The following is a 22152-nucleotide window of genomic DNA, read 5'->3' on the forward strand; positions in this document are numbered from 1 at the left end:
TCTGTTCCACAAGTCTTCCACCCCATAGTTAGGCTGTGATAGGAAAATTTGGGGGTGTTAGGGAGTTAGAAGTAGCCAATCCTGGCAGGGCTCCTGGTAAGAGTTTGCAATCAATCTTCTGAAATCAGTCCTAGTTTGGGGAATCCAGAGTATTTTGGAAGTGCTAAAATAAACTTGGGCTGGCTTTTCAGGTGGAAATTTTCTCTGGGTCCTCTAGGCCATAAGCTCCCTCTTTTCTGTCTGTTCTGTCCTTCCTAAGAGCCCAGCAGTAGTCAAATTGTGGTGGAAGACAATTGGGGGAGGGGTACAGAATGACAGGACTTCTGAGTAAATCTTGGGAATTTGTGTAAGCCACATAAGCAGAGATGCACCCAGCAAGGTCTCTTTCTAGAATTGAGGAAAAAGTTCACAAAAACGTCACAGGAGAGTCTGATACATGCCACACACCATCCCCCATCCCCACAGCGAACCTCTATAGCCAACTTATAAAATGCTATCTCTAATACGCAAGCTTTTGGGTAAACAAAATTACATCCACTTTGAAAATATGTTTTAGACAGTTTATAGCCAATAATTCCTTTGTAATAAATGTTTCCCTTGAGCCGTAGAGAAATGCTTCTTGCCTTTAGCAGCTGGGCTACTTTTTATTCCCTCGTGATGCTTACTGTCCTTAAGGGCACTCAGAGTTTTTAATTTACAAAAAATAAAGCGATCTCTCCATATGAGGTCAGAATAGAAACTAACATACATTGGTCCTTGGATTAATAAAGTGTTTTTAGAGGAAAGTTTCTTGATAAATAGGATCTTAGGAGAAAATGTAGAAATGATTAGAGGTAAATAGGGCTGAGTGGGTGTATTAGGGTTCTCCTCAGAAACAGAACCAATAGGAGATATATATATATATATATATATATATATATATAAAAGAGAGAGAGAGATTGATTGATTGATTTTAAGGAATTGACTTAAATTGACTGTGGGGCTCACAAGCCCGAAATCTGCAGGAGAGTCTGGAAATTCAGGAAACATTAAAGTTGCAGTCTTGAGTCCGAAGGCTGGAAACTCAGGTAAAATTTCTATGAGGCAAACTGGAGGCAGAATTCCGGCGAGGGACCTCTGTATTTTAAGACCTTTAACTGATTAGATGAGGCCCACCCACATTATGGAGAGTAATCTACGTTCCTTAAAGTCAACTGATTTAAATCTTAATCACATTTAGAGAATAACTTCACAGCAATATCTAGACTAGTGTTTGACTAAATAACTGGCTACCATAGACTATCAAGTTGACACATAAAATTAACCATCACAGTGGATATATTATTCAATGTCAAAGAATAAATTTTCATTAAGTGTAAGCAAAATATAAATTCAAGCTAAGAGTTATATTTTAAAACCTGCAGTAGTGTAGGGATGACAAAATCTCTAAAATATCCTAAGTGCATATTCCTTAAAGTTGAATCATATCTGAATGTAAAGGAGGATTAACTTAATTTTAATGTTTTACCTCTCCCCTTCAACAACAGAAAAAGTCATGTGTGAATCTAAAGTTCCCCACTTTGCCTGGTTTAACACAATAGGCCAAGAGAAGGCATGATCTGCAGCATTTGTAAAGCTAACAGAGAAACACTGCAGGGGAAGGTCTCAAAGCCACAGAGTAAGGTAAATACTAGGTTGTAATCTAATTAGCAAATGATAATAGAAGTCAATGGAAAACAGGCCACATGCCCAAGAACTACAGTTCCCTTGGGAAATACATGATTGATCACTTGGAGACAGGAAACAGATAGGGGAAAGCAAGGGAAAGCGTGTTCTTGCCTTTGACCTGAAACATAGATCACAGCTTCCACTCCAAGTGAAAGCATTTGTAAAAAACCAAATGCTTTACATTCCAGCAGTCTGTCATTTACAGGAAGACAGGTGAAGTCCTCCAGCAGAACACCAGTGACTCATGCTATAAAATTCCTAACTTACCTAAGAAATATTGCTAGATGCAGAATTGCATTAGTAAAGGGGTATTTTTCTCAATTTGAAAACAAAAGGAGTAGTTTCTTAGGCCCCTACTCCTCTCACTGCCATCTGCTGCTCATACAGAGACACATAAAACCCAAACAGTTACGAAGTCCAAGCTTGTACTGCTCATTGCACAGCAGGCTGGTAAATTGAGAGGCAAGTTGCTGGGGCAAGGAATAGCAACTTTATTCAGAAAGCCAGCAGACCGAGAAGGTGGTGGACTAGTGTCTCAAAGAACCATCTTCCCCGAGTTAGAATTCAGGTTCCTTTTATACAAAAAGGAGAAGGGGTATGGTTGGTTGTTACAAACTTCTTGGTGTCAGAATCCTTTGTTCTTGCAGCTGTTCTTGTAGGTCAGGTCATGATGTTCTTGTAAACCTCCAACAAGACAAATTCTCTGTTCTGCAACTTTTTATCTCTATGTGAATGGAAAAGTGGTATACCTTTAAAGGTTAGAGCCTTGAGAACCTGGCAATCCTGTATATTTCAGTCTATAGTCAACATTTTTAACTTGTAGCAAGAGCAACAGAACACAACGGTTAAACTGAAAGAAACAGATCCAATATGGAATCAGATTTGTTCTTCCCTATTACAGAATGTTAACAGTAGCCATGGTTACCCATCTTCCTGGTCACTTTTCAGCAGCTGCTCCTTAGAGGAAGTCACCATGACAATGTTAGTGCTCTTCCAGAGTCTCTACATCTCTGCCTCCAGAAGGGGTGTTCTGCTCCAAGACAGGACTTCAGCTGAAGAACTCAGCTCCATTTCACAAAGGAGAAAAGAGAGAGAATTTTGTCAGACTGAACAATGTGAACAATATTGTAGCACAGCTTAAGGGAATTTAACTGTTAGATTGTGTAATGGAGCTGTTGGACAGTCCTCTGAGTATATCATTCTCAGGCCACAGTTTAGATAAGGATGAACCCACAAGTATCATCCAGAAGTGTCTATGAGCGAATGAGCTGGGAGAATTAGGATGGGCAAAAAACAGATCCTGAAGGACAGAATTGAGGGCACACAAATGTTTAGAAAATAGATGAAAGAAACCAAATAGTAGGAAAGGAAAAAAGAAGAATACTTCTCCTTTGCTCAGACCACATGGATGTTTGCAACAGAACAATGAGAGTGAGATCTAAACTCACTTTAGAAGTACAAGGGGATATAGGCAAGAAGGACATTGGAGAGTACTTCTATACCAACACAAGGGCTGGTTTGTTTGCTCTGGTCAGAAAAGTAAAATTAAAAGTTATACACACATGATTTAATCAAGGAAAAACTAACTCCTCAAAGCAGTCACTTCTAGAATATTACTCCTCTCCTTTAAAATTTCCCTTCAATTAGTTTCCATTACCTTTATTTAAAAATTCTCATAAATAAATATTGACTACACCTAGTCACAATAATTTGGAACTAAGTAAAAGTCTTTCGATTATCTTTGAAAATGGGGGAGAGTCATATATAACGAGAGCCATAAAAATACACTTTTTGATCCACTGATTCTACATCCACAATTCTGTCCTAGGAAAAGAAATCAGTTAAAAATATATACACTTTGAGGTTCCTTCATGTTCTCTCTCAAATATGTGCAATCCATACTCTTGGAAATAGTCAAAATATCTCCAATTACGAAAATGTTCAAATAAATTATATTGTCCTTAGGTAGACTACCATACAGCTGTTAAAACAGTATTTATTGAGAGTTTTTAATTAAATGGGAAATGCTTATAATAAAAGACTGAAGAAAGTAAAGCGACATAGAAAAAAATACACATTATGATTTTAAAGCTTAAAAGATAGTGAAGGAAAAGAGCTGGATAGAAGTATTACAAATGTTAACAGTGGGTACATTCGGGCAACTTTATTAGGATTAGTATGATATTATGAGTCATTATTTTTATTAGAATTTTCTATATTTTTCCAAATATTATATTTAAGAAGAGCAACGTCAACAAACTAGGAAAAGAAGATAGAGAAAAAGAGGTAAAGATGGTAACGAGAATACATCTTTTGGCAGGTGGGAAGAGGGAGGTCGTTATATCCAGATAGGTAACAACTCCCAAATTTCAGAGATTGCTGGATTGCAAACAACTCATATGTGGTCGAGATTGAATCAGTCACTAGAAATGTCAAGGTTACAGTATAGCCAGCATCTAATACCTCCATGACTTCACACTTTTATTTTCTGATGTCTCAGGTCAAATATCAATGTGGAGCCTCTCAAAGAAGAGTAGCTTAGAAAGAGGAACAACAGAAAAACAAATCAAAGAATGAAGAGTACGAAATAAGAATGAGTGGGCACAGTTATTATTCAAAACTTGCTGTGTTCCTTCCTCTAACTTAAAGATCTGATGAGAAAGCTGTGGGGTCTTGATCAAGTTGTCCTTTGGAAAGCATTAGCTTTACCCACATCTGGGGGCAGTATTTCCTCTCTCCATGCATAGGGGATATGCCACAGTATGGTCTCCAAGGAGAACTCCACTGCTAAATGTTGAAGAGGAGCAGAACTGGGGAGTAGGCGGGACTGGAACCAAGGAATATACTAACCTTTCCTCAGGAGTCTCACAGAGTAAAATTATGTGTGTATCAATAAAACAAATATTAATGAGCACAGCATTGGTTGTTAATCAATATTTCTCTTTCCTTTTCTCTCTCTTTCTACTCTACATGTGTAGTTATGTATAGAAATGTCATTAAATTTGTGGGTGGCATAAACTGTTCCCATTATTATATGTGTAAGCTTTGTAAGTAAACCATGTTCTTCCTCTTATCACATATTCATAATGATCTCCTCCCCTAAATTTAGGAGCAATTGTGTGTTTGTTGGTAATATGTTTAATATTATAAACAAAATATTTCCGTTTTGAAAAGCAGAAATGTTGAAATCGATTTGTGTTTGAAATGTAAAAATGTAGTATAAAGATAAAAAGTAAAGATAAAACAGAAGCAGAAATTTATAGAATTTTGAATGAAGTAGAATTATCGGAGTCTTAGCAAATCATATAATTTGGATCTGTGCTGTGTTGCACTCACTTGAGTAAACTCCCCTAAAAAGCCATAATCATATTTTTACTAACTTGAGAGAAAACTATTTGGTAGTCCTCTCACACAGAATGAGGTCTCAGTTCTTTGTGAAGGTAAGAACTTGATCAATAATCTTTAACATGCTGAAGATAACTAAATTCAACACAGGACTCTTGCTAAATTGGGAGAGGAGAGGGCTGCAGAAAATGTTGTAGGTCATGATGAATGATCCAGGTACCACAGCCTTTAAATGGATACGTTTTCGTCCCTCATTTAAGAAAACGTATCTGCTTCTATATAGTGTTATATAGTTATATAGACCTGGCTGCAAATCAGAGTCATCCAAGGAGTTTTTGGTTTTTAATATGGGTTCTGGAGGTCCCATCCTTGCAATTCTGTTGTAGTAGGACCAGTGGACTAAGGTAGGGCCTGGAAATCAGTAGTCTTAAAATTCTGATGAAGGTTGTACAAGGGCTACTATTTGAGAAACAAGCAGAGACTGAAGGTAGAAGAGGGGCAAGTACTGGGGTCGCTTAGAAAAGTATTGTCCAACTACAAACTCCTACTTAACCTTCTCATTCTTCTCTCTCTCCTTTTCTCCTCACCCTCTCCTCCTTCTCAGGAAGGAGAGAACATTAGATCACCAAGACAGGAAGGCAGACAAGTCCAAGTCCCATAACAAGAGGAGTTGGAAGCAGGGGGAAAGAGTTTCTGGGAAAAGTCAGAGTCAGTGAAGGAGATGCATAAACAGAATTTGAGTGAGAACCAATTGATGTTCCATCATCAAAACTAAGAAAGAAAACCTATTAAAATTGTGTGTGTGTGTTTAGTGTGTGTGTGTGTGTGTGTGTGTGTGTTGAGGGGGTGAAGCTGGTGAGACTGGGGAAGTCCACAGTATCAAATGTATAGTAAGGATGGGGAAATGAAGATAGGAAAATAACTTGGCATCTAGCAGACAAAGGTGATTCTTCAGAAATCTGGCATGGGTCAAAGAAAAACAACCAGTAAATTGTGAGGGCATTGAGGCAACTAGCATACATACATTTATTATCTATTTACTCATTTATTTATTTCATTCATTTGACAAATATTTATTGAGCATTCTTTTAGATGCTGGGAATACCAATAAACCACAGACATTGTCTCTATCCTCATGGATCTTATAAAAGTCCTTGTTTGAAAAGGCTTTTTTTTTTCTGATTCTGGTAGATGCAGTAAGCTATATAGTTCATTAATTCTTTTTCCAGTTTTATGGAGATATAACTGATATATAACATTGTATAAGTTTAAGGTATACATCTGATTTGATATAAATATATATTGCAAAATGATTACCACAATAAGTTTAGTCAACATCCATCACCTCACATAGTTAGAATTTTTTTTTCTTGTGATGAGAATCTTTAAGATTTACTCTCTTAGGAACTTTAAAATATACAGTATTGTTAAATATAGTCATTACGCTGGACTTTACATCCCCAAGAACTTATTTATCTTATAAACTGGAAGTTTGTGCCATTTGACCACCTTCACTTTCATATAGGAGAGATTTGTGTATGACTGAAAGCAAGGATAAAACACCTAGAAAGGAAATTCAAACATTGAAGATGCAAGAGAAAAAATAAATAATGAAAAACAAAAGTCCATTTGGAAGTGGAATGCAGGAAATAAGAAAAGGGAGTTGGACTTAGAAAGAGAGATGGTCTGCTCTTCCTCTGAGACAGAAGTAAGGAAGAGAGAACATACTGGAAACAGAATAGAAGTAAAGAAGAGACAAAACACTGTAGTTATTTCAAATATACACCTGTTAAACACAGGCTTAGAGACATTACTGAAAGTGTAAGCCATATTAAAAGATAAACAATATTCTGCTACATATGTTACAATCAAAGCCCACAGTGTCTAAGTTTACCAATGCTCAATTATTACATGAATAATGAACAAATGAGAATTTGCATACTTTTTTTTTACTTTTGTTCATTATTAGTTTACTGAACTCATTACTGCCATTCTTACTGGTGGTTTTTGTATCAAAATGGAATTTGATGAGCCTCCCATAGTGAAAAATCGTTCTTTGATTCCCCAGGTTAATTTAAAAGACTCAAAGAAACACTCATGGGGTAAGTTTTAGGCTTACCACACAAGACGCTTTGTTTGGGACCTGTATGGATTCCATCAGTTATCCAGGACCAAGAACTGCTGAGAAGTTGAGGATGACATCTTGTGGCTCTTGAGAAGGGAGGTTCATTATCCAGGCAGACATCTGAATAAGGTGGCCCCTAAGACCAGTCTGAGTCCAGGAAGCTACAATTAGATGGATTTCTACCTGTTTTCATACCATCCAACAAATCATGCTTGGTCAATCCAATCTGTTTGTCAAGGTGTCTAAAATAATTGGTGTGTCCAAGAAACAATAAGTTCACTGCTGCTCTGGTTCATTTGGTAGCTTGAAAAGAGATATTATAGCCCTTCTAAAACTCATTCTATCCCCTCAGAAAAATAGCATTCATTTCAGTAGCTGCAGCTGGCCTCTGTCTTTGTAACGCTCTTTGGCATTCAGCAAGACAGCCATATTGTAGCTGCAAGCTATTATAACAACACACTTCCAGATTTACAACTGTGTGCTTGTCATTTCCAGATGTAGTTTTACTAAGACAGTTGTGCAGGGAACATTGTGAGAAGCAGCAGATCTCCAGTAAAACATGCCTATAAACACTATGGTTTCTGGCAAAGGGGGGAAAAATGGTTTACACCCAGATGCCTTAGAAAAATATAATCTATTCTTTGTTCATATTTACCCTGAGGGCTTAAGTATAATCTACAGGTTTTGTTTAAGCTTTGTTTATCCCTCCTTGACACTGGAACAACCTGCCTAGACCCCTGTGTCCAGTAAATATTTTGAGCACTGAGATATATATATATATTTTTTCTGCCTATTGTTCCGCTAACAATTTGGGAATTTTCTAATAGAAATTCAGAATCTTAACTACAAAAACAATTACTGTGAGTATTTTGGATTGATCTCCATAAACTATAAGTCTCTGAGCAGCACCCGGACAGGTTAATTGGAAAGCAGAAACCGAAACTTCCTGTGGGAAGTCATAGACCCATGAGTTCATGAATACTTCTCTACATCCCATTGAGCACGCTGCCTGATTTTTCCCTTAGCGCAAGCCTACATGATTCAAAAGGCATGTTTTGGCAGGAAACAAATTAGCACATATGGGTGTGGGTGGCAGTTTCTTAATGCCCCAAGTGGGTCTACCCTTATTTTCAGCAATGACTGTTATCAATGTAATACCAAGTCAAGGAAGAAATTGGTTGTAACAGATCCGTCCTTCAGCAAAGTTGGGAAGTAGATAAAATTTATGTCTGACTCCATATCTGTTATTCTTACTTTTCTCTTAAGCCAACCTCTTTTTTTAGGGACCCACTGTAATGTTGCTGGCATATCAGGGCTCCCCTTAATTTTGGCATTGCCATCAACTCTACTCAGTATTCCAGAATGATCTATCCCATTCTTTCCTCCATCAATACTTACGTGCCTTCAGCCATCCATCCATCCTCATTCTCACCCTTCCCTTTCTGTATATTCCTATTAATGAAATTAATAGCAACTACAGTGTTGATGCCCTAGGAGTATATTACATGGAATGATTGAGCTTGAAGAGATGGTCCTTATACATTCAATAATTCAACATCTTAACTTTGTAATTTCAAGCCTTTTGTTTCTGAGGAGACTTATGATTCCACAGAATAATCCTGAGACATACAGAGTTCAGATGCGGGGATCAGCAAAAAATACAAACCAAAATTAATTAATTAATTTTCAAAAAGAGTTCTGGTTTGCTCTACCAGAGCAGCTTCACTTCTTTGTAAAATACACTTTTGGATTCATGTGAGATTTGTAGTTATAAAGGGGTTATAAAAGAGAAAGAAAAAAGAAAGAATACCACTGCCTTAACCTAAAGAAATAAATCAGTTTAAGACTGTGCCATATCAGTGATAAAGACAGGTTGGGATGTCTTATAAAAGGCTCTTAATATCACATGTGTGTGACACATACTTTTCCCAGTTGTTGGTGAGAGCACCATCCTCGTGGTTTAAGCCTCACGGTTCTGAAGTGCGGTCCAACTGCCATGCCTCCTTGGCAATCCTCATCTGAGTTCATGCTCTATGGAATGAAAGATTGGGGAAAAATCATAGAAAGTTGGTGGGTCAGGACAGATTCTGGGCTCCATAAGCAACTAGCTAGGCAGCCTCTATCCCTAACTGTGTTCAAGGTAACGGAGTATCCTGCCTGGCCAGGAGTGCATTGCTTATCCACCATTTGTATAAGTAGAATTACTATAGAGTGAGGGAGAGCTGTATTTTTCCCAAATGAGGGTTGCTGGGTAGACATGCACACACATTCAGCACAGTAACAGAGCAGGACATTCGTAGTAGTTGGCTCTGACCTCTGACGGAAGCACAATATCCTTTTCCCAAAGATTTTTTTAATTAGCCAAAAATATGTGGGTATGATACTTTTCTCTGGATTTAAAATAATATGGTGAATAAAAGATTTCTGTAGAATACAACCTCTTTCAAGTAAGGCTCTCATTCTCATGTCATGGCTCCCACTTCCTTGTTCAGAAACTTCCAGCCATCAGGCCGGTAATACAAATAATGGGCAAATGGTCATATCAAGCTTGGAATTGGAATTCTTAGTTTTAAAACTTTGCTGAAGGGCTTCCCTGGTGGCTCAGTGGTTGAGAGTCCGCCTGCCGATGCAGGGGACACGGGTTCGGGCCCCGGCCTGGGAAGATCCCACATGCCGCGGAGCGGCTGGGCCCGTGAGCCATGGCTGCTGAGCCTGCGCGTCCGGAGCCTGTGCTCCGCAACGGGAGAGGCCACAACAGTGAGAGGCCCGCGTACTGCAAAAAAAAAGGAAAGAAAAAAAAAAAACTTTGCTGAAGAAAGAGAATATCCATCAGGCAGAACTAATTAAATAAGAAGCATTATTATTAGAATTTGCATTTCATAAGCCTCTAAAGTTAAATGATGCAAATATATTGACTAGAGTTGGCAGTTATTATGGAGAATTATTGCCCTGTGGATTGCAAAGTGATTGACAGTGACATATTCAGCATAATGGGCTCAGAGCAGTATCATTTGTTATTGGTGAGATCCCTTACCCCAAAACTAAAGGACAGAGACATTTATTTAGCAGCCTATATGTAAACTGCTTCTTCTTTCTCTATTTCTCTTTTCCTAGAACCAGGTTTTCAGTCTATGGTTACATTTTCATTAACTGAGATTATTTCTTCATAACTTATTAGTTACAAAACAATGCACTCTTCCAAAAAGAAGAGGTCTTTAAGTCAACATAAACATAAACCATGTAACTCACGATGTCAAAGCAACGACAAGAAAATAAACCTAATCCACTTGTGTAATCTCTGGGGAGTTTTAACTAGCAAGATTGCCTCCAGAATATAAAAGTGAACGGCTCACGAGGGGTGTCCTTGGTGGGTAGAACAAAAAGGAGGAAGAGAAGGGAGAAAAACAGGAAGGGGAAGAAGAGGAAACCAAAAAAGACAGTGGGGAAAAAGGATACCTGTGTTTTAAATATGTGGAGAGAGAAAACGATACGATCTGCATGCTTTATTTTTGTGTGTTCAAGCTATTACATCACACAGGAGAGATATAATAAAGCATGCAAGTGAGTGGTTAGGTCATGCTAATGAATACAAATAAAATATCTCTTTCTCCTAAAGAGGTGGAGCATTTTATTAACTAGCATTTGGAGAGTGTTATTATTTTTAATGTCTAAGATTTTAATGGATCCTATTTTTCTGGAAGGCTGTGGAGGCAGTGACAAATGTTGTAGGGACTACTAACCTCTTAATTCGTGTTTGTAAAACAAAGCAAGGCATTCACAGAAGAGAAAAAACAAATCAGTTAACCTTTGGATTTATCTATGAAGTTTAGATATCAGCATATTTTGTAAAATCTGCCACCCCTATTGTGGTTAAAATAATCCCAATGAACATAAGGAAGATGTTCTATTATATGACAGTACGTGGGTATCATTCACGAATCCTGGATGTTGTGAGGATAAATGAAGGAATATGCATTAAAAACGATCTCTTTAGATGAGGCAATAAATAGAGGTAGTACCCTGGGAAAAGTTAGAACTGAAAATCTCTAAAGGATCAGATTTTTAGAAAATATTGAAAATTGATATTCCAAGAACAATATTGAAAACATTTAATTTTGTATATAATGGTGGGAGAGAAAGTATTTCACACTTTAATTAATCAGAATACACAAAATATCAGTAAAGTCACAGTCACTTACATAAATAATATATGTAATAAAAATAACAATATATAGTAATATTTCCATACACATATGTATATATAAATACATATATCCATATAAGTAAATACATATAAACACTATATATCCATATGTGTAAATATTATATTTAATTTTTCCTTTTTCAATTGTTTCTCATTTGTGCAAAAACACTGCATATTCATAGACGTGAGAGTGTATGGAATTATCAATGACATTTGGTATATTTGGTGTAAATCTTCTCAAAATTCTGTATCAGACCTCTAAATTTTGTTCTAACAGGAGAAACTCATATCACTATATATAGAGTCACAACATTCAAGATTTCTTATAGATCTGTCAAAGCTTTATGTAAAGAGACACCAAGTCCTTTTTTTTTTTTTGCTGTACGCGGGCCTCTCACTGTTGTGGCCTCTCCGGTGGCGGAGCACAGGCTCCGGACGCGCAGGCTCAGCGGCCATGGCTCACGGGCCCAGCCGCTCAGCGGCATGTGGGATCTTCCCGGACCGGGGCCCGAACCCGTGTCCCCTGCATCGGCAGGCAGACTCTCAACCACTGCGCCACCAGGGAAGCCCCTCTACTTATTTTTTAAAATTTTTCTATTAGAAAAAAATAAAGCCTTGCTAACCTTCATCAAAGTACAGAGTCAGATGATGGAGAATGTTTACATTGTCGAGATGCCTAGTGTTCCACCTAGTAAATATAACATTACATTTCATTGGTGATGAAATTATTTCAATTCGCCATGGCACTACTTTTCTGAAACTATCTGTGGACCCATGTAGGTCAAGAGGAAGGAAAATTAAGGGTCATCCTAAGTCTATCCCATATAGTGTTTTCATTTTCTATCCAGCTAAGTACATCCAGGTTCCCTGTTGGGCAAGCCTTTTTTTCTCTTGTGTGTTATTTTCAGAAAAAAAGACTGCATATGACAGTCTCAGAATCTCACCATCCTGAACACAGATGGTAAAGATTACAGCACGCTGAGTATTGACCTTTAGAAGCTGCCTTTCTTCTCAAGGTTCTTCTCTTTTGACAATTAGACTGGCTTTTTCTCAATTAATTTCATTACCAAAACTCATTTTGCCTTTTATTTTTCCTCTGGTGAGTGTTACCTAAAATTGTCAACAAAGTTCAGGGATGTTCAAAGCAGTTGTCAGGCCAAACTATTACGGATAGTTATCCTCCAATCCTTTGGCATGCTGGCATCAAGGGCCTGAAGATAATGTAGACATTATTTAAATGCTGGCTTTCCTTTATCAACAGGTACATAAGCTAATGAATTTCAACTGGTTGCCTGAGATGAGCAATGAATAGGAACCAGGAGAAAGAAGTCAGGGACAGCAAGTAGGGGGCCCACCGTAAATCGCAAGATAGGGGGCATTTATGAGCTGGTTGTAAATTGTCAGTATAATGCTACAAAGTGAGCCTATACTTTGATCATAAATACAGAAGAAAGCTAAAACAATATGAACTGGGGTGCCCAAATAAAGTAGAGGATACAACCGTACTGTTCATTGATCCAAAAATGACATTCAGGTCTTCAACGTAAGAGATAAGATTGGAAAATTTGGAAGAAAGATTAGAGTACAAATATTTTCTTTATCACTGAGCTAAAGTAATAACACTATTAACCTGGCAAACTCACACATGTGCTAGATTTTTATAATCATCAAAATGCAACAGCGGGTATTATTTTACATTGTAAAACTTGGGGGAGATATGAGAGTGTCTCCCTTTTTCATTATGGGCAAGCTATTTAGCAGATTCTTTTCTGACAGAAAGTTTAGACCTATTAAGTTTTCAAGTTAAGAATCTGCTTCCAACTCTACTTCAAACAGTGATAAAATCACTATAATAATATCTTAGTACTATAAAACATGTTTAAATGCAGCACTAAGCCATTATCTGCATTGTTTTATTTTGCTCAAATAAATTAAAGCTCAACCATGGATCTGAGATAAAAATTACCGTTTTAATATGCACTTAAAATTTGGTATAATTTTAGAAGGCAGTACAGTTAGACTTTTGATCTCAGATGAGCAGGTGATAAAAGTGTCATGTAAGATTTGCTTATATTTTACAATTTCATTAAAAGAGGATTAACTTTTCAGAGAAAATATGAAAAAAAAACTAATTAAAATCGAAAGCCTCAATAAATTTACCTTAGCAGTGTCACATAACATTTTGCAAATGCAACAGAATTGTGGTAGCAAAGTGAATCATTCTAGGAAGTCTTAAAACAAATAATAGGAAAATCCATTCTTATACAAGTCAGAGTAATTGCTCTGATTTATCAGGCACCCAGGGAAACAGTAGAAGAGAAACAAGGAGTTACCTCCATCAGTAGATGCTATAAAGACCAGAAGTGCCCGTGTTGCCAAAGACAAGTGAAAACATTCTTTAATTTCCTTTGACAGTTTTGCTTAAGTCCATAAATCAGAACTATTCCTTTAAATGTTTCTCAAAAAAATAGGGCTGAAAACCAGCAACTCAAAGCACAAGATATCATAGAGATACAAACTTAAGAAACTTTAGGTTTGAACAGGATCTTAGAAACAAGATTATCTTGTCCAGCTGGGCTGAGTTCAAGGCCAGCACAGAAAAGAAGTCAGAAGTGAGTGGAATGCACAGAAATTGAGTTGGGATCCTGAACAAACTGCAGCTAAAATCTCCCTTATCTCTAGATTTTCCATTTTATATAAACTAATATATCTATACAATTTAGAACTGTTTTGAGTTGTGGTTTCTGCCACCCAAGGATATTAACATATGTAGAGTTCTTTCCTCTCATCATGTTTCCTGACTTACGTAGCTATCTCTTGATCATAAAGACCACATCCTGTCTGATATGCTAGTAAAACGTGTTAAAATTTTTTTTGTTCTGAAGAATATTGACAACGTACAGTGATTGTTAAAGATCCTCTTTCAAGGGATAAGTTTTTCTCTTTTCATTTATATTAACCAGGCCCTAATTTTGTTGAAGAGAGTGATAATAATACATTAATCTAAGTTTGTATCTTTGAATAAAAGCAAAAAGTTCAATAAGCAAACACTCATACACCTAGAGGAGTCTGATTGTGGTGGAATCATTTATTTTCCACTTCAAATCAGAGTTACAAAATAAATTGGGCAACTGGAATTAGTAGGAAGTGGGCCTCTGTGGCACAGCAAGGAAATAAAAGAGCTCTTTCACTTGGTTTACTGTCATTTATCACATCATTTTTTCTTGTCTGTCTCTTGACTCTCTTTCCAGGCTGCATGTGCTCTTGTCCGTCACTCTATAGTTTGCAGCTATTGTATTACTCCTGGCCTAAATCACTTGTCCCCACCGTTGGCTGTCTATTAGAAACACCTAAGGAGTTTTTAACTGATGCTCAGGACATTAATCCAGACCAATTAAACTGGAATCTTTGGAGGCGGGGCATCTGATTTCAATGTACTGCCAAATTTGAAAACCAGTGGCGTAGACAATTTGACCTCTCCAATTCTGGAAGGTCATGTGGAAAACATGGTCTGCAAGGTTTATGGGAAAAGGATCAGTGAAGAGGGCAACATCTTCTTCACGTGTGAGTTAAAGAGCTCTTTTTGCTCCCTTTTGTGTGTCTCTTCTCACGGTATGCAGAGATCCAAAGAGTCAATATCCAGGTGTTGACCTGGGTAAAAGAAGCAATGACAAAGGCCACTTAAATCTGCCTCTGGACCAGAACTTTCAGTAACGAGGCTAGGAGAGCCTTGTGGCTAAGTAGATTCATTCCAGCAGCTCATAGGTAGGAGGTTCTAGAGGGATTTGAGCACAAAATGCTATCTCATGATAGACAACGTCCTATTTCCTTGTAGATTTTTCTGTGCATCTATACTCTAGGGATCTAGTATAGGAATCAGGATCAACATATGGATATCTGGACCTGATCATCTCCATCACAACTGACCATGAAACCATTCCCATGTCCTTAATCCATGACACGCTTCCCTGGTGGGTAACCCAGCCATGTTCTTCCTGAAGACACAAGGTTGCTGTGGTTACCATGTTGTTATCAGCCTAGCTCTTCTCTTTTAATGCACACCTCACCTCCCCACACCAGGTTTAGTTTTCTGACATCTTTGTATGCATGTAAAATTTATTTCAGTAGCTACAAATATTATCATGCTTACTTATCCATGCCTTATCCATTTTTTTTTCCTTTTCAGTAATAGTAAGATAAGAGCCTCAGATAAATTTTCTATCTTCACATTTTCTCACTTAAATTTTTTTACTCATGACCTAGGTTACTTAGACCTTTGCTGATCTGCCTCATAATTATTTTACATAATCACTAATAAGTTCTGCATATTAAAATCGTAGACCGTTCAACATTGCCATCATGTTGAAATACATCTCTGTATGTCAATATAGCCAGCTGAGTAAACATTAAAGCATAATTGATTTTTTCAGCAATGACATTTTAATTAAGAAATGTTCTTGGGCATTTAAGAGTTCAATATATTTCTTTGTAAGAATTTGCCCCCTCAGAATTTGCTTGAAAAATATAACTGAGCCTGCTACTGAAATGACTTGCCATTGTTTTACCCTAGTAGTGGGTAAAACATATCATTTAGGGTCAATGTAACCTGTATAATTTTGTTGGGCAATACTTATTAGTACAAAATGGTAAGCATGAAAATGGGTGCCATGAAGTAAGCCAATACAAGGTTCTCTACAGAATTATTTTAGATATTTTTCTGTCTAGATTTACAAGTTCAACTTGTACAGATCTAACAGCAGGTGAATCTATTTTTAGCCTGGGATAAAATAGCATCTTTTTCCTTTACATATGCTCTTGGGGAGGAAAAAACACTGCATGTCATTAAAGATAGTTAAATATGATATTGTAATGAGTAGATATCGTAGTTGCATTGAGTATGTTTTTAAAGAAATGAAACATGTAGGTAAAATTCTCAGTCTTTAATGGTTATGATTTCCATTTACGTTTCCCTTGGATTTCAAAAAAGGAAATCCATGAGTCTTTTTGACACCTACTGGATTCAATGCCATACTCTTTGAACTTAGTCACAGCTTGATATCCATAGTTTTCTTCATAGCTATGTGTTACTTCTCACAGCCCAGCCTTTCTTTTTGCTCACGAATCAATTAGTGTTCAAGGAGACATTGACAGAAAGAACCAATAAATCAATAGTTACTTCAGGGGCATATTCTGTATAACATTTTCTTTTTGGAGTTTTAGAAGATGTTAGGTTTATAAGATATATTCTCTTCCTTATAGAACTTACAATGTTGTAAGGACTATATGTCAAGGTAAACTTATAAAAGAGACAAGAAGCATAAAAGATGTAAGCCTAGGTAAATAAAAGGACAATATATCCCTTCCCAGGCTCTTTTCCAAAAGCCTAGAAGATATTTTTCCTTTGTATGTATGTAGGTATATATACATATACCTATGTACCTATCTATTTATTACATAAAATCATATTGTAGGTTGTGTGTGGCAATCTGTCATCTTACTTGTTCAAGAATCTGAAACTTCACTGGTAGTTGTGGAATATTCTCTTGCATCTCCAACTTTCCCAGATCCCTGGCATCTAAAACACAAATGCAAAATCTACTTTCAGCCACTCCAATGCTCTCACCCTGAACTTTGAGTTGAAATGCAGTGACACACAAATGCAGGGACAGAAAAATATACTTTCCGTGACAATAGTTTTATAGCCATTGTTCTGTGATTGTGAAATAGATATTTAAGCTATTGCCTTGGTCACTAAGGATGAAATTCATACTGAAGGCAAGCTTCTGGAAAAATGAGTTCCTACTCCCATTTGAAAATGAGAGGAAAAGGAATTAAAGGCTTGTGTAAATTGGATTTTTTTTTCTAACAGCTGTAGCAATCTAAGAACTTCTTCTTGTCTGAGTCAACCTTGATTTATTCTGATTCTGTTAGGTATTATATAAAATGATTATCACATACACAACCTTATGCCTAACAGGTATAAGCTGCTATTCTAAAAGGGACACAACTGGACACACTGCTACATGAAACACAACCAGGAATTTAGATTTATAGAAAAAGACACAAAACAAAGTCATTGTGAAGGATCATTTTTGTTACTTTAATGGTTTCTTCAACTCTAGAGCATGCTTTCCAAGGATCGATAATTCCCAGTATAAATGTGCTACAGGTCTTACAATCTGGATATCCATTCCCACTGAAGATCTAGCTCTGAGGCTAAAATATATTAAAATGCCTCAGTAGTTTCAGTCTAGAGGTAGACCGTTGTCTCAAATATCTCCAGATCAATGATATATCAGTTGTTCATATCATATATTAACCTTTGAATGAAAACCTATAATCAGGAGAACAGTCTTATAACATCTTATTTTATTTCTCTGGTTGCTTACTATATTATTTCTTTTGTGTTGGTTCAATATATTAGATAATTAAAATGACCATGTAATCCTTTTGCCCTTTCTAATCTGTCTTATTTCTTATAAATCCCTGAGCTCGCGAATTGTCCTTTCCAAAAGATTTGCAGCAATTTCCAGCGTGGTTGTCATCTGGCACCAGCACCCTCTAATAAGCCCAAATGTATAAGCCCAAATGTAGCACACAGTAATAATCACATCGCCTGTTCTATTAAATAGAAGAATAAATACCATTAATCCCAGCATGTCTATGTGTCTTAACTGGACCTATGGTTAAATTATTTTCTTCTATGACTACATAGAAATGATTACATGATTTAACTTCTCTCAAAGTTTTAGTCCTCTGTAATGAGACCAGTGAAGTACAGATAATAATTTGTACCAGCCCCGGTCCCATAAGCAACGTATTCATATCCCCTTATTTTGTACCCATAAGGCTATTCTTCCCGTGAAATTGGATTCCCCCTTGTGTTCATCATGTCAGAATTAGACCAGTGCTTTACATATGACCATCTGGCCCATTTTCCATGCAAACTTCCAGACCGCTTGTATTTTATTGAGATAAATCTATGTTCATTTATTAGAAGGGGATCTGAGTCACTGACACGCTGGTTTGTACAAAGTTATACCTTTTCCAGGAATTCCCAAAATAAACTATGTGTTCTGCAGTTTATTCCTGACTAGGGTCCAGATAGCAAATGAAACAGCACAAGTGTTAGGGGCCTAATAAACCAGCACACATTAATCCATGGAAAGAGTTCTAAGCGATAGACTTGTCCTCAACTATTTACTGGCCGTGAAGGTGGAGTCTATGCAATTACTAAAATATCTCATTTCATCCGAGAAAGCAATTCATGAAAAGTAAAACAATCAATTTACCAATTGAGATAAAAGGTCTCCTGGTTATGAAAGGTCAGCCAAACTGTTCCTTGGAACTATTCTTTTGGTTAGGCTGAGGCCAAGTACGAGGACTGGAAATAAAGTAAGTTCTAAATGCTTCGTATGACACTCTGATGTTCCTCATATTTCTTGCCTCTCTCTAGTATCTGATTTGCAGGTGCTTCGATATACTGCTCAGCCATTACTCTGAGCTGATATCTAGCTGATGAAATCCATTCAACTTAGTCCCTCTGGAAGCTGAGTTTGAGAATCATATGGGAGAGATGCTGCAGACTCAGATTAAGGTGAAGCCATGTAAGGACCATACCAGCCTTGCACCCAGAGGCACAAGATTCTTAGAAAACTCACAAATAAATGTACTTTCTCCCTGGTGACTCTTCCAGTCTGCTCAAGAGAAACTCGTCCTTGATATTTTTAGTCAGTCAGCTTACCCTAGGGTAAAATAAAATAAGATTCTGTTTCATAGACCATATGTGGATTTTGCCTTTTTAAACTACACTTTTCTGAGAGACAATCTATAAATGACTGAGCTCCTTTTTATGCAAGTAAACGTCAGTGAGTTCTAGCTAAATGTGTCTATGAGCCATTCTTTAACAACCATGAATTGAGTGGTTCCTTTGTTCAGTGTTTCATGTGTTTTAAGTGCATTCAGTCGGTTAATCCTCACAATGACTCTTGGAAACTAGGTACTCTTTTATGGCTGTTTTCCATATGAAGAAACAGGCAGAATACAGGTAAGTAACCTGCCCAAGTTTACTTAGCTATGAAGTGAGGGAGCCATGAACTCAACCCAATCACTTTGCCTTCTTTCTTTCTTTTTTAAAATGAAGAATAATACAATCATCCCTCAGTAGCCTAGGGGGTTGGTTCCAACCCCATCGCTTCCCACCACACCGCTGATTCCAAAATCTGAGGATGCACAAGTCCCTTATATAAAATGGTGTACTATTTGCAATATCACCCACACGCATCCTCCCATACACTTTAAATCACCTCTAGACTACTTATAATACCTAATACGATGTAAATGTAAATACTGTGTAAATAATTACCAGAGTGCGGTACATTCAAGTTTTGTTTTGGGGAACTTTATAAATTTTTTTTTTACTGTTTTCAGTCTGTGCTTGGTTGAATCTGCTGAGGCAGAACCCTCGGATACAGAAGACTGCCGGTATACACAAAAAGCAGATACATAACAAGTGCACAGTTTGAGGATTTTTCACAAACTGAACCCACATATGTAAGCAACACTCGATTAGAGAAACAGAACATTATCAGCACCCTCAAAGTACCCCTGGTACTCCCTTTAAGTCCCTATCCTTTGCTACCTATGCTTAAACGCTATCCATGCTTAAATGCTCTCCTGATATACCTTCTACCAGTACATTACCTTTGCTGTTTTGTGCTCTTTAAATAAATGAATGTGTATAGTATGATAGTATATGCTCTTTTCTGTTTGGCTTTTTCTTGTTGTTCAACGTATTTCTTAGATTCATTTGTATTTTCCATATAGGTGTACATTCTTCACGTTCACTGATGTGTAACTCCACTGTGTGAATATATGAGAATTTCCTTATCCATTCTAATATTGATGGGAACTTGAGTAGTTTTCACTTTAGGCCTGGTAAATATATGGACTCTTTTCTTCTTCACATACACTTAGGGGTGGAATTGATGCATCACAGGATCTGTGTATGTTCATCTACAGAAGATACTGTCAGTTTCCAGAGAGGATAACCACCACATTCCCATGAATAGTCTACAAGAGTTCTGGTTGCTTCATGTCCTTGTCAACACTTGATATTGAATGTCTTTTTTATTTTGGCTACTCTGGTGTATGTGTAGTTTTGTCACATTGTGGTTTTAGTAAGTATTTTCCTGATGAATAATAGCTATGAGCAGCTTTTCATATGTTCATTAACCACATAATATCTTCTGTTTTCAAGGGTCTGTTCAAGTCTTTTACTTTTTTTCATATTGGGCAGTCTGTCTTTTCCTTATTAATTTGTTGGAGTGGTTTATATATTTTGGATATGACTCATTGGCAAGTATATGGATTGAGAATAACTTCTACCATTTTTGTGTTGTATTTTTACTCTCTAAATGGTATCTTTTGGTGAATATGAGTTCTTAATTTTTAAAAAATCATCTTTATTCTCCTTGTTTATATTTGGGTACTTCTGTGTCCTGTTTAAGAAATCTTTGCCAATGCCAGGGTCACAAGGATGTCCTTCTGTTTTTCTCTAAAAGCTTTATTGTTTTTCCTTTTACAAAATATAGCAGAACTATATTTTGCTCTTTTATCCAGAAATACCTGTGGAAAGCAAAAACAAAAATCATCTGGAATTGTGTTTTGTGTATGGAGTGAAACGGGGGCCAAGGAACACATTTTTAGTCCATATAGATAACAAATTAACCCAGCATTGTTTATTGAAAAGATCAGCTTTTCTACTGTATTGTAGCATCCTTTTGGTATAAATCAGATATTGGTATGTGTGGACTGATATCTGGGCTCTATTCTGCACCCTTAGTCAACTTATCTTTCCTTGAACCAATATGGAACTGCCTTATTGATTATACCTTGATTATGTCTTGATGTATCTTACTGTACGTCTCCCGACTTTGTAGTTTTATATTGCTTTGGCTATTCTCAGCCCTTTTCATTTCCATGTGCATTTTAAACAAGTTTACAATTTTTTATTAAGATTGTATTGAATCTATATATTAATTTGGAAAGAATTAAATTCTTTACAATATTGCCTTCCAATTCATGAATATACCATATCCTCTGTTTATTTAAGTCTTTTAAGATTCCTTCAACAAGGCTTTGAGTTTTTAGTGTAAATGTCTTGAACACATTCATTTCTAGGAAGAAATTCTCTGGAGAATCCTGACTAATACAAGACCACAGATACAGATTGTAGGGAATCCATATACTCCCTTCTTCCCACTCTCCTCCTTCCTTTCACAAATATTTGGTAAATCTTTCCATGTACCAGTTACTGTAATAGTGCTTGGAGATATGATGCAGAGCAAAATCAGACATTATCCCTGCTGTTATAGAACCATAAAACCTATACTAACGTAGCTAAAAGTGTGTTTTAAGGCTAGAATAAATAATAGAGATAAGAAGAGATATTTAATAATTACTAGAGGTAAAAAGGGACATTTTGAATAGAGCATAAACCTAATTTGAATATACCCAATGCCAGAGCTTCTAAATACATACGTGGAACTTGCAGAACCAAAAAGATAGTAGAAGAATCTACAAAAATGGTGAAGAACTTTAGCACACCATTTTCACTTGCTAACAGAACAGGAGGCTATAAAATGAGTAAGGATATAGAAGATCTCAATAATTAACAAGGATCAGAAAATTTAAATAGTTGACCTAATTCTTGTATATGTGATTGAAATCTTTTCATGAGCACATAAAACATTTATAAAATTTAACCATA

Source organism: Monodon monoceros, unplaced genomic scaffold (genome assembly GCF_005190385.1).
Source record: "Monodon monoceros isolate NGI ecotype Baffin Bay Population unplaced genomic scaffold, NGI_Narwhal_1 Super_Scaffold_16, whole genome shotgun sequence".
NCBI classification, from domain to species: Eukaryota; Metazoa; Chordata; class Mammalia; order Artiodactyla; family Monodontidae; genus Monodon; species Monodon monoceros.